General features: G+C 43.7%; 1 long non-coding RNA gene across 1 annotated transcript in view; it reads left to right on the forward strand.

Annotated features, from left to right (window-relative positions):
- Nucleotides 1-8,211: 8,211 nt before the first annotated feature.
- LOC108796759 overlaps nucleotides 8,212-12,950 on the forward strand; it is a 9,824-nt gene continuing 5,085 nt past the window's right edge. Inside the window, exons 1-2 of the long non-coding RNA XR_001941830.1 lie at nucleotides 8,212-8,222; nucleotides 11,134-11,137. This is a non-coding gene — a long non-coding RNA (uncharacterized LOC108796759). The remainder of the gene's footprint in view (nucleotides 8,223-11,133; nucleotides 11,138-12,950) is intronic.

Here is a 12,950-nt window from a genome sequence, read left to right on the forward strand (position 1 = left end):
GGATTTGGTCAGAATCCGAAACCCAAACCGAATTGAATTTCAGATCCAAATAACGAAATATACGAACCAAATTTTTTCGCAGGTTACATGTCTAGTCAAGATCACCTGACAACTGCTGTCTCTCTAGTTGTCTTCATTCTTCTTGACTACAGAGCTCTGTTCCTGGGCACTGTTATGAGCTCTTACTTTGTAGACATGTGACAACAGACATTTGACAATCGACTTTATTCATAACCTCACATTTGGCTTTCAGGTTGAAAAATTTCAGCAGGGCCTAGAATAAGAAAAGAATGTTGTTTGTAGAATATTTAGGAAACTCTAATTAGATTTATGGTCCCTCATGGTGGATCTAGAGGCGGCATGGAATGAAAACAAAGCCAAGGCTTTCTGACTTCAAACTGTCTAGACACATCAGCACCAGATCTTTTATAAATGTTATGAGCTTCATTTTTTCCGCGTCTTGAGCCAGCTCCTCGGTGCTGGTGACCTTTCCACGAGCATGTCAGCGAGTAACGGAAAACATGCATCCAACAAAAATAGATTGCTTTGTTTGGAGAGTTTGGGCACCGGGCTTTTAATCTTTGAAATGTTGTCTGTTAGCTCACTTGACTCCTTTTCTTTGCAGGTTTAGATGACAGTCAACATGGGAACTTCTTTTTCCTATGGGAAACTTTTGGTAGCGTGCAAAAAAAAAAATGGAAAGGAACGGTGTCTGTACTAATTTAGTTTTTCATCCTGAAGCCTGTAGACAAGAGCTTTGGCTTGTTCATGCTGGCACTGTTCAGGTTGCTTGGCAGGCATCCTGTATATGGTGGGTGTATGAGTAATGGTGTGGCCCAGGGACACGCAATGTTGTGGTGCAGTGGCCCAAATGCTTTCTGAAGTTTATGGGCCACATCTGCCTATTGTTTTCTAATGTTTCCCTGCCAGGAGAGCTGCCTAACCATGGGCAAACTCTGCAAGAACAGCAAATTCATTGTACTGTGCTGCTTAGGTACACTCCAGCGACACGTGCTGCAATTTTTTGTTTATTTTGGAGAATATAGAGGAGAGAGCGAAGAGAGGCAGCCAGGAGATAGAGCACGAAGAGACAGCCAGGAGAGGGAGTAAGGAGACCGTCCATAGAGGACTAGCACAATACATTAAAGGGTAATACAAAATAATATGAAGCTACATAAGGGTGGGCTGTGCGGCTCTCACGTGCGCTGTGTGACTCTCATGGGCTGTGCCACACTCAGGTGGGCTGTACAACAGCAAAAAGTTTCCCAGCACACTCACCAGCCAGTATGCAAAAAAACCAGTCTAACCACTGAGGTTAAAAACAGAGGTTTTAGATACACGTCTTCTGCAGTTTTGCTGCAGCAGGTTCTATACATTATACAGATCGCCACTTTACAGGCAGTTTAAGGGGACCCCCCAGGCACGAGATTTAAAGCAATTTTTCATTTTTATTGTTACCCTTTAACCACTTGCCGTCCGCCCGTTGTAAAAAAACGGACGGACGGCACTGCTGCATTGGCGGGTTGCCGTCTCCAGACGGCAGTTTTTTTCTGCTCGCGCGCGCCCCCTAGCGGGCACGCACGGGCAGAAAAGACCCGACCAATGCAAACACCCGTTACCGGGTGTTTCACATATAGACGATCGGGGGCTCCATAGCCCGCCGATCGTCTATATGTGCTCGTTTTTCCACCCCCCCGCCGCGCATCGGCCGCTGGTTTTTTGGCCCTCCCCCCTGACACCTCACCTGCAATCCTGGGATCCGATGCCCCATCTGCAGCCCGGGACCGGCTCGGAGGGCGTTAGGAGGAGGAGGACGGGAGATCAGCTCCTTGCTGTCTCCCTCCGCGCTGTGAATGCAGAAGTGATGTGTATTACATCACTTCCGCATTCACCTGTCAGTCATCTGGCTGCTATAGCCAGAGAAAAGAAGCTGATGAAGCAGATCTCTGCTTCATCAGCTTCTTTTGGGGTCCACAGAAAAAAAAAAAAATTAAAACCCCCAGTGGTGAATAAATACCACCAAAAGAAAGCTCTATCTGTCCCCAAAAAAGGGTATAAAATAAATTTCAGTACAGCGTTGCATGACGGAATAAATGTCAGTCAAAGTACCGCAGCGCTGAATACTGAAAAATGGCCTGGATGGGAAGGGGGTTTAACACCGCGGATGTCAACTGGTTAAGTGATGTTAAAATCACTGCTCCTTTAAACAGAGTATTTTAAAAAGTTTTTTTTTTCATTAATTCCTGTCCCCTAGTGCAGTTCCTGGACCCCCATACACCTTTTATGGCCAATAACTCACATATAAGCTCTCTTAAAGGGGACAATTTTTTTTTTAAGTTCTAACCCCATAGACTTGCATTGCGTTTGAGTTCAAATTAAACATTTTTGGATGTTCTAAAGTTTGAATTCGGACCGAACTCGGGCCTGTTCGGCTCATCACTACTTAAAATAATCAGCTTTTATTCATTTATGTAAACTCCCATGTAAAATCCCAAAAATAAAATAAAAAAGCTGCTGTCAGTGCTTAAAGGAGAACTATGGGGAAGTGCTTTTCCCCATAGTTCTCCGAAGGGTAACGGGAGGACACAAAGTAGCATCCTCCCGTCACCCAAAGCTCAGTATAGCGCAAGCTGCAGCTCACCTCGGGGATAGATCGAGAGGTGAGCGAGCGCCGGTATGTGTTCGCTCACTTCCCGATCTACTGAGCCGACCTGTGACAGTCTCATTATCACAGGTCGGCTCAGATTATGAGGCTGAGTGAAAATCACTTGCCTCATAATTCTCCTTTAAAAAGTGTTAGCTGGAGTTTGTTTGGAGATTTAATTTGTTAGCCAAGTCCATCTAAATCTGCTAGAGTATCTAAAACTATGTTCACAGCGTAGTAAAAGGACACTTAGGAAATGGGAAAACCCGGTCACATAATATAAAACATTGAAACATATTATTCTGTCCTTGGAAATAAAAACTCACATAGACATCATTACGCTATTTCTAGCCCTCACAAATGGAGATACCTAGGACAGAAAAAAATCATTATCAAAAAAATTTATCATATTACGGCGCATTCAATTCATGTTATTTAATGCTTAAATAAATAATACAAAAAACTTGTGACGAAGGAGGATGGAGCCGGCCAATCAGAAAACAAGGCAGCGTTTCATTACACGCTCCCTAGCTTTCTGATTGGCCAGAAAGCCGTCCAATTTAGGAAGCGGGTCGCCGTGTTATGACTCGTTGCCCAGCTTTCTGATTGGCCAGCTTCTCGACCAACCAAGAAGCCAGGCAACGCGTCATTACATGACGCCCTGGTGGCGAGGGAGCATGGAGACAGCTTCCTTGCTGAATGGGAAGCCGGGTGGCGAGTCTTTACATGCCGCCCAGCTTCCTGACTAATCAGGAAGCCAGGTGGCGAGTCATTACATGCCGACTGGCTCCCTAATGGACAATAGAAAAATGTCACCAGCACACCACAAGTTGAAAAAGCAAAATATTTTATTGCCAATAGCTGTATCTCATTGGCAAGCGCTTTTGGGGGCCTCGCAGGGTCCCCTTCATCAGGCTTAGAGATAACTTAGAGACTTAGAGTTATCTCTAAGCTTGATGAAGGGGACCCGAAAGCGCTTGCCAATGAGATACAGCTATTTGCAATAAAATATTTAGCTTTTTCAACTTATGGTGTGCTGGTGAAAGGTTTCTATTGTTCATGTGTGGCGGTGCCATCCGGTACCCAATCCATTATGTGTATATAGCGCATATGTCCCGTTGTTGAATGGTCACTTCTTATCCTAGTTTGTTATCATATATATAGAAAACTTCACAAATCTCAAAAAAAAAACCTTCTTTCATAGATCGATGAATTGACGCATTTCATGTTGCACATATATTTTATTGCTGAGCGTTATCCATTCCGTGTGCATTATGTGTGAAATCAATGTTCCATTATTTTATTCATAAGATACCACATCAGGCCATCAAAAACATCTGATTCATCAGAGGCCATATACGTGTTTCATAGACCTGCATTAGACATGAGGATACTGAGGGATATTCTGTTGGAACGTCTTGCACAGCCGCACAAAGAAACACAAGCACACAGTCAGATATGCATGCTGCACATGGCTTGGAAAACACAGGAAGGATCAATAGTGACAGTGCTTCCAGTTCGGAGTCTGCACTATAGATGGAAAATCCAACAGGTTATGGGCCCAGGCAGGGGCGTAACTAGAAATCATGGGGCCCCGTGATTGCTAGTTATGCCACTTGCAGAGCCCACCATAGACTCTCTATAGTGGGCTCTGCAAGGTCTCAGTTGGGCTGCACGCCTCTTACCTGTCAGCGTTGTCCACCTCCGTGGTCACCGCCGCAGTGCCCCTGCCTCCTCTTCCGTCCCCGGGGTCAGCCTCCTTCTATCGACCTGCTCTTAGATCGCTGGCCAGTGATGTGAGAGGAGTCGGGGTTGCTGTTAGGCGGGCCCTGCCTCCTTCTTTACTGCACACGCCGGTTTAACCGGCCTATTCTGCCGCATCTGCTGGCTGACACTGACATAGCTCCGCAGCGGCTGTGATGGGGAACTTTCTCCCTCACAGCTGCTGCTGAGCTATGTCAGTGACAGCCAGCACCCGAGACGCCATAGCGACCCAGGCGGCCCACACGGCATCAGAGGGATGCCCTGGCCGGCCCCCCTGTGCCCGGGCCCCATAGTGGCTAAAAGAAAAGGAGCACAAGATACACCAACACAAAGAGACTACAGCAACTAGAAGAACCTGGCTTGTACCACAGCAGCAACAAAGCTTTCGTTTGCAAATCTGACAAACCAGAACTACCAGTCAGGGAAATTCAGGATGAGAATGCTACTAATAAGAGAAGGTACGTGGAAGTGTGTGGATGAAGTCAGTCCAGGACAGCCCACGGCTGAATAGACAGAGTCAGATCTGAAAGCTCAGAGCACAATCTCTCTTAGCATAGAAGATGATCAAATCATACATGTATGTAAATGTAAAACTGCTAAGGAGATGTGGGAAGCATTGCAAAAGGTGCATGAAAGATCTAACCTCAGCAATAAACTGTATCTGATTAGAAAACTATACCAAACCAAGCTGATGAAAGGCCAGGATATACAGCATTACATAAGGCATACCTTAGAAATGGTGGAACGCCTGAGAGGTCTAGGACAGTGGTGGCGAACCTTGGCACTCCAGCTGTTTTGGAACTACAAGTCCCATGAGGCATTGCAAGGCTGTGACAGCCACAGACATAACTCCCAGAGGCAGATGCATGTTGGGATTTGTAGTTTTGGAACAGCTGGAGTGCCAAGGTTCACCACCACTGGTCTAGGAGAAGAAATAAAAGACTTTCTTGTTGCAGACATCCCAACCTGCAAAACCTTATTTCAGGGAGGTGCCCTTCTCATTTCAGGGAGGTGCCTGTCTCATTTCAGGGAGATGCCCTTTCTGGTTTTTTTTTATAGCGGCCGTCGTCAGAATATAGAAGAAATAATAATAATATATACTGTATATATATTTATTTATATATACATTTGTACACAGATTTGTAAATCGATGTTCAAGTATCTGTCAGTGTAAAGGTCACAATTTATTAGACAGCCCAAGACCTTTTAAAAAAAAGGCTGAGGAGTAAAGTCCCTGATACACAGTTGACTAGTTGCTATGGGCAGCAAATTAAATAAATATTCTCTATAACTAGACAACCAGGACATATCATTGATTCTATATTATCCACAAAGGGTTAACAGCACTCTCACAACCCTGCAGCAGTAGATCTCAGTGCCTCTACCTGCTCTCAATAGTAGTCTATGTCCGCCCTCTCTGTGCAGCAAGTAGCTTCTTCCTTCTGAGAGCCAAGCCTCGTTCTGAGGCTACTCTAGAGATCACATGACCTTCCTCCAGGAGGCAAGCCTCACTCTGAAACTTTACCCACTGATGTCTTACCGGAAAGGTTTACTCAAAGTAAACCTTTCAGGGAGAAAATGCCTCTCTCGCGGACATCAGGGAGCCGCTATCTAATAGCGGGAGACTCCCTGAACATCCGGGAGACTTGAGATCCCTGCATGTTGCAGCACTATTACTGAGTGGTTTACCTGAAAGTTATGAAACACTTGTTACAGCACTTGATGCACGTCCAGATGATGAACTGACATTAGAATATGTTAAAGGCAAGCTTGTGGATGAATACAAGCGTAAAACAGAAAGGGATCAGTGCTTCCAGTGCGGAGTCTGCACTAAACATGGAAAATCCAACATATTCCACCAGCCAGAGCCGAAGGGGAAGAAGAGGAAAGCGCCGACTGCTGGGGGAACATGGTAAGTACAAGTGCTTCTCTCCGGTTCCCTAGGTATAAACAAGCACTTGAACCTTGCTTTGCAGGGGGAGTTGTTTTGCTTGCCTGGAGATAGGCTTTATACAATGGCATTAGCTGTGCCCTCCAGATGCCTTGTGTTATTCATCCATCCTTCAGCATTTGTTTTCTAGTTAGATGGAAGAATTCAGTGGCTGACCCCAAGTAAGACTTCAAAGGCCAAATAACTGCACTTTTCCTGTTAGCATAGCTGAAGTAGGTGAAGAAATATTTGATGGTCGATATGTCATTGTTCTGTCCCAGACATGCTGTCTTCATTTCTTCTGCCTTTGAAACATTAATCAATCATTCTAACCAATAATAAGCAAACTGGTTCATTTATGGTGTACCTGTCAGGTGTACAATGTTGGCATGCTGTTGCGTAAGGAATTGGTCGATAGCATGTTATGACATTGGTCAACAGGCATTAGAAATTATTTAAAGACAATATAAAGCTGACTGGTTGATTTCAGCTTCCTAAAGCTCTGCATATTAACAGCTGATTTTTTTCTTTCATGAAATACTGTTCACTTTTTTTCATCCTTTCTTGCATCTTAGTCCTGCAGCTTTTTGCAGCCACTTCCTGCCTATAAACTCCAGGGGTTGCTCAATGGTATTTCTCTAGGCAGGTTCCCATACAGGTAGCACAGACATCTTAATCCAATCACCATAGAATGTGTCAAGGCAGATGTTGATTGTCCAAGAACAGGATAGGAGGTTGTGTGAAGATCTAGACACTGATGGCAGTCTAGATGACATATCTCTGCCACTCTCCCGTCTTGCCCCATGGGTTACATATTTCTGGGCTTCCCACTTTTTATTTAGGGAAGACCATTCTGAAAAGAGCACAGAAACTAAAAAATGTATGTTTTAGTCCCCTCCACTCTTCCAAAGACCTCCTGTTTTCCAGCTCCCTAGTCAACTCTTCCCATGCTCGCCTCTAGGACTTCTCTAGAGTCTCTCCCATCCTCTGGAACTTTTTTACTTTACCCCAACCTGTCCGTCTATTTCCCACTCTGACTGCCTTTTAAGCGATCCCTTAAGACTCATCTCTTCAGGGAAGCCCATCCCGCCTTGCTCATACAATTCATCCGCACGCAGCTCCCTCCTCATGTATCACTTTGCCCTCCCTTTTAGATTGTAAGCCCTCAGGGGCGGGGCCCTCCTTACCATCTTGTCTTGGTTTGTATTGTAATGTCTTCCTTATATTGTAAAGCGCTGCGCAAACTGTTGGCGCTATATAAATCCTGTATGGTAATAATAATAATAATAATAATGTTGAGGTCCATAAGCATCCCATGCCATTGTGTTAGAACAGAATTTTTTTTCTTGGGATTGAGGCTCTGATAATTGAGGAGATCCTTCTTGTAAAGGTGCCAGTGTGATCTCTGCAAGAGCATGTAAAATTACAAATTTTTTTTTTGCACACTGCATTATTTAGGGGTGCGTCCTACTCATGTTAGGCAAATGTTCACGTTTGAACTGGTCTTTGGTGGCCATGTGAACGAGATGTAGGCTCTAGCACTGGGTTTGCGTATGTATAGAGTGCTAGCAGGTATGGCAGTAAAAAAGTTGAAATAAAATGATTAGCACGTCTCAAGTAATGCTCTATTAAAGCTAGGAAACACAGGCTGTGCAGGAGAAACTTAATATTACTATGGGGAAGCTATATAATGCTTTGTAATGCTTGCATGTGCCAACATTATAATGTAGCGCCCTCTAAAATGTCACTATTCAATTTAGAGATACCTGGACTGTAACCAGTCTAGATACTGATTATACAGAGCTCTGCATTCTATAGGTGTCCCTGAGTCTGCTGGATTGATTGCTCCTCCTGTTGCTGAGGAAAAGGGAGCCTTGGCATACAGTGAGGGAGGATCCACCCTCAGGTTATGACTATGCACCTGGCCCTGGCCAATCCCTGAGTAGGATGACTCAGAGGCATGGTTGAGGGCAGGTAATAAAAGGTCTGGGGACATTGTGGAGAGCTCTCTTTCCCCTAGGGGCCTCGCCCTAGGAGGACTGTGTGTGATGCAGAGCAAGCAGCCTGGGCCTCAGCACATGGCAGGTGCTGAGGGGCCTGGAGGCCTAAGGATACACTGATACTTCACTGGGCCCATACACGTGGCAGGTGTTGGGTGCCTTGTTCTAAGAAGATACTCTCATTTAACTGGAGTGCTCCTTGGCAGTTGCAGATGCTGAGGGCACAGAAGTTCCAGATCCTAAAGAGGAAAATACCTGATGGAAGCTGGGTCGGGGAGGAGTCCGCTTGTTGAGGGGTACCGCAGAGGAGCTGGTGCGAGCGTCCGTCTGGGACCCACAAGGGAGATCCCACACCCTATTCCAGGTATCTGTTCACAGTACTACTACTACTACTACTATTGGTCCCTGGGACCAGATCGCAGTGATTTCGGCCTTAGCGGTTGCTAGGGGAGAAAGCTGTCCTCAGAAGTATTTCCAAATGGCATCCTACAGATCCTAAACCCTCTCTCTCCTATTGATGTTGCAAATAAATACCCTAAAAAGACCCTAAGACTCGAGCCGTTCTGTCCGTGAGTGTCGGTGTGCTGTTGCTGATTAAAGGGGAATGGCAGCTGGAACCAACAGGTAGGAGAACCTATTTCAATATTCAGCGGCTCCTTCGGGGGTGAGCGCTACAATAACAAAGAAAGAAAGTCTACCTAAAAGTTTAGTGGAGGCAGTTAAATCCCATCTCCAGCTTAATTCTTTTTCATAAAAAGATTCCCCCCCACTACTGTATAAAGAAAGGGGCAAATCACTGCTCATCTACTCCATGCTCCAGCACAAACCCTCCTCCATGATCCAGCACCAGTACACTTCCCCTCATTCAACCTGTGAACTTGTGCCATCATGTCACCTTTCTTAATGGTTGAATGCTACAGAGAGATCATTCAGAAAGCATCTAAGACAAGGAATATGTAGAAAAAGAATTTGATAAATACTTGTGGGGAGAAGGAGATTATTTACTAGAGTTTTAGCCCAGTTATTTATTTGGCTTTAATTCTTTACGTAGGCTCTATTAGTCTAAGAGTTGGTAGAACTCAACTGGAAGGGACTGCTTGGAACCAATGTGATAGAACCCCCAGGCAGGAGGTCCGGGAGGAAAACTAACTTCCCAAGTTCACTCCCAAATCTTTATACCCTTTCCCAGCCTAGCACCACTGGCAATAAATATCCCAGTGTTTGGTCAGACAGGTACAAACATCCATCCATTAGTGCAGCCAACTACACTATTCCCAGGGACACTCCGCAACAGCAGGCAGAAGCAAACAATCACCAGTGCTTGTGACAAAACTCTAAAAAGCCAAATTATCAGTCAGAATCAGGCTGACTGCAGCCCGTCAACTTCTAAATTCAAACAGACACTCCTGCTTAGGGAAGGGTGGCTACACATAGCCCTGATAAAAAGGGCAACTTAAAGGATATCTAAACCCATGAACAAAAATGTAATACTGTATACTTACCAGTCCATAGGGGTAGGGGCTGCTTTAGTTTTATTGTTGTACTTTTTTCTCCCTTTTATATTCACCTGATCATCCTGCCAGTTAAATACTTCCAGTCCTAGAGTGACAATGGCGACTGAGCTTGCTGTATTTATACAAGGGCAGTGTTGTCACCCTAGGCTGCTTTCCTGATTTGGATTACAAAAACGCCTCCCTCTGTTCTTCGCCATTAAGAAAATAGACTGCCTGTCACCACCTGCTAAGCATATAGGTCAGAGCCTTCCATTGGATATTAGGTCTAATTTAAGTAACGTTATGTGCCTCAAAAATGAGGTCAGCTGCCTACCTGAATATACGTAATGATCAGGTTTTTCCATCAATTGATTTCTTTCTTCCCTGATGGCACATTGGACATATTCCAAGATGACAATGCCAGGCTTCATCGGGCTCAGATTGTGAAAGAGTGGTTCAAGGGTCATGAGACATCATTGTTGGGATGTGCTGGAGAAGATTTTACGCAGCAGTCTGACTCTCCCATCATCACTACAAGATCTTGGTGAAAAATGAATGCAACTCTGGACAGAAATAAATAGTGACATTGTATAAGCTTATCAAAATTATGCCACGGCGAATGAGTGCCGTAAACAAAGCCAAAGGAGGTCCAATGTAATATTAAAGTGTGTGACTTTTTTGTTGTTGGAAAGGCCGTATATATAGCTAGAGACATAAAAACGAATGCAGCCACCACATCTATGTGGTTCTATACCCCGAGTTACCCAAATTTCTAATTTGACAGGCTCACTGTAAATAAGCAAATATGAGAAGAAAATAACTTAAAATTGTGTAAATTTACTGGCGGTTTTTGTCTTCACTGAAGTTTTGCTTTAGTGCATCTTCTCTGTATAAACAGCCTCACGTGATGTTTTAATACAAGGCGGAATTTCCAATAGTAGCTGAACGTAATGCAGAGAATGTAAAGCATTTCCAGGGCCGGCCTTAGGCCTTTAGGTGTCCTGTGCGAGAAAGCTCTACAGCGCCCCTCAGTGACCACACCCCTCAGTGGCCACACCTATTTTCCCCAATATCAGCACCATTTAAAGACTCCCATTTTGTGAAGCCCCAAAGAAACAGATTAAAAAGTATGATAAAAATAAAACTTTTATTCAAAGGTATTAAACTTGTAGGCACAATATAAGTATTCGTATTAAATAAAACAACAGAAGGTAAACAATAAATGTCAAACTACAATAGAGTCTATAAAAATAAAGTGTCAGGATGTCATGCCGATCCCTTTTTTCAAGTAAGTGCATCTAGAAAAGTAAAAATAAAAAACAGAACACAAAACCCGGGCTACATGTAAAATTAATAAATTACTATTTGCCCGAATATACATATAATAATTTGTTTGAGAATGCAATAGGCCCATATTGGCCACTGGTGCGTTCTGCGAATGCGTGCCACCATCTTGGAGGCGGGGAGCATGATGTCACATGGCGCTATGCGTGCGTGGCGTCAGGTGACGTCACAGGCCGATATAGGCGCCGCCATCTTAATGTGTACCTAGATATACACCAAGATGGCGGCACCCAACACGTACGGTGTCATATGACGTCATGCGCCCTACCTCCAGAACAGGCCAGTGGCTGAATCCAAAATAGCATAAAAATTTGTCTTGTTTGAAGAAACGAATGAAAACGTTTTTAGTTTTCGTTTATTTCATCTGAAGCCAATTTTTAGTCATTGTACTAATGTCTAATAATACGTGTGTGTGTGTCTGCGTGTGTGTGTGGGGTGGGGTTAATTTTTACTTTTTAAAAATAATTTTTTACATTTTTTATTTTTGTTTTATTATTTATTTCTTTTTGACTGTTGGGGGGGGGGCTTCGGGGAAATATTAGGGGTCCAAACAGCCCCCTGACATTTCCATTTTAAAATAGAAAAAGAAATTGAGGACACAAAGTCCTCAATTTCTTTTTCTGCAGCCTCAGCACTCATTGAATGGGAAGCATTAAGTACAGAGGCTTCCCATTCATTCAGACACTGATGATAGTAAAATATTTTACTATCACCAGTTTCTGAATGGGGAGGAGCCTCTGTACTGTAGAGAGCCTCTGTAGTGAGTGCTTCTCCCCATTGAGAAATTCATTCATAACTGGGGACACATAGTATTATGTGTCCCCAGTTATTTACAAACATTGTAGTGAGAAAAAAGTAAAGAAGAAGGGTTTGTAGAGAGGTATAAAAAACCAATGCATATATGTAAACTTTTTTTTTTGCATGTAAATTGTTTTATTTGCGAGCAAAGTATAGTACAACATGCATGTAGTGTCAAGGTCACAAGGCATAAAAAATACAAATGACTAGTGAATAATAACAGAACAATACGTCAAGTAAAAGGACTATTTGGTAAAATTTGTTCAGGAAAACGGGATAGTTAATGACAATCAGCATGGGTTCAGGAAAGATCGATCCTGCCTGACTAACTTGCTAACTTTTTATGAGGGGGTAAGTAGAGATATGGACGGAGGGAAGCCGGTGGATGTGGTATATCTGGATTTCTCAAAGGAATTTGATACGGTACCACACAAACGCTTACTTCACAAGCTGAGGGCTATGGGCATAGATGAGGTGGTGTGTACGTGGATAGAGAACTGGCTACGGGAACGTGTCCAGAGAGTATCTGTAAATGGCACCTTTTCAGACTGGGCTAGTGTAATGAGCGGTGTGCCTCAGGGTTCTGTGCTGGGTCCCATATTGTTCAACTTATTTATTAATGACATCGGGGAGGGAATAAATAGCCATGTTTCCATGTTTGCAGACGATACAAAAATAGGGAGGGTACTAGAAACGGATCGTGACACTATAACATTACAGGAGGACCTGGATAAAATAGGGGAGTGGGCATTAATGTGGCAGATGAGGTTTATTTTTTTTAACAATAAGATTTTATTTGGTTTCAGATATAAAATAACAACATTGATATAGGAAAACCTTATTTCATATATCCTTATACATCTATCTCCATATATATACATACATGTATATCTATGTCTAATATACATCCCTTTATTTCCAAGACTTATCTATACCAGAAACCTTTATATGTGCCCCCCCCCCTCCCTTCCCCCCTT

The sequence above is a fragment of the Nanorana parkeri genome, unplaced genomic scaffold (genome assembly GCF_000935625.1).
Source record: "Nanorana parkeri isolate BGI_ZX_2015 unplaced genomic scaffold, ASM93562v1 scaffold1166, whole genome shotgun sequence".
Classification (NCBI taxonomy): domain Eukaryota; kingdom Metazoa; phylum Chordata; class Amphibia; order Anura; family Dicroglossidae; genus Nanorana; species Nanorana parkeri.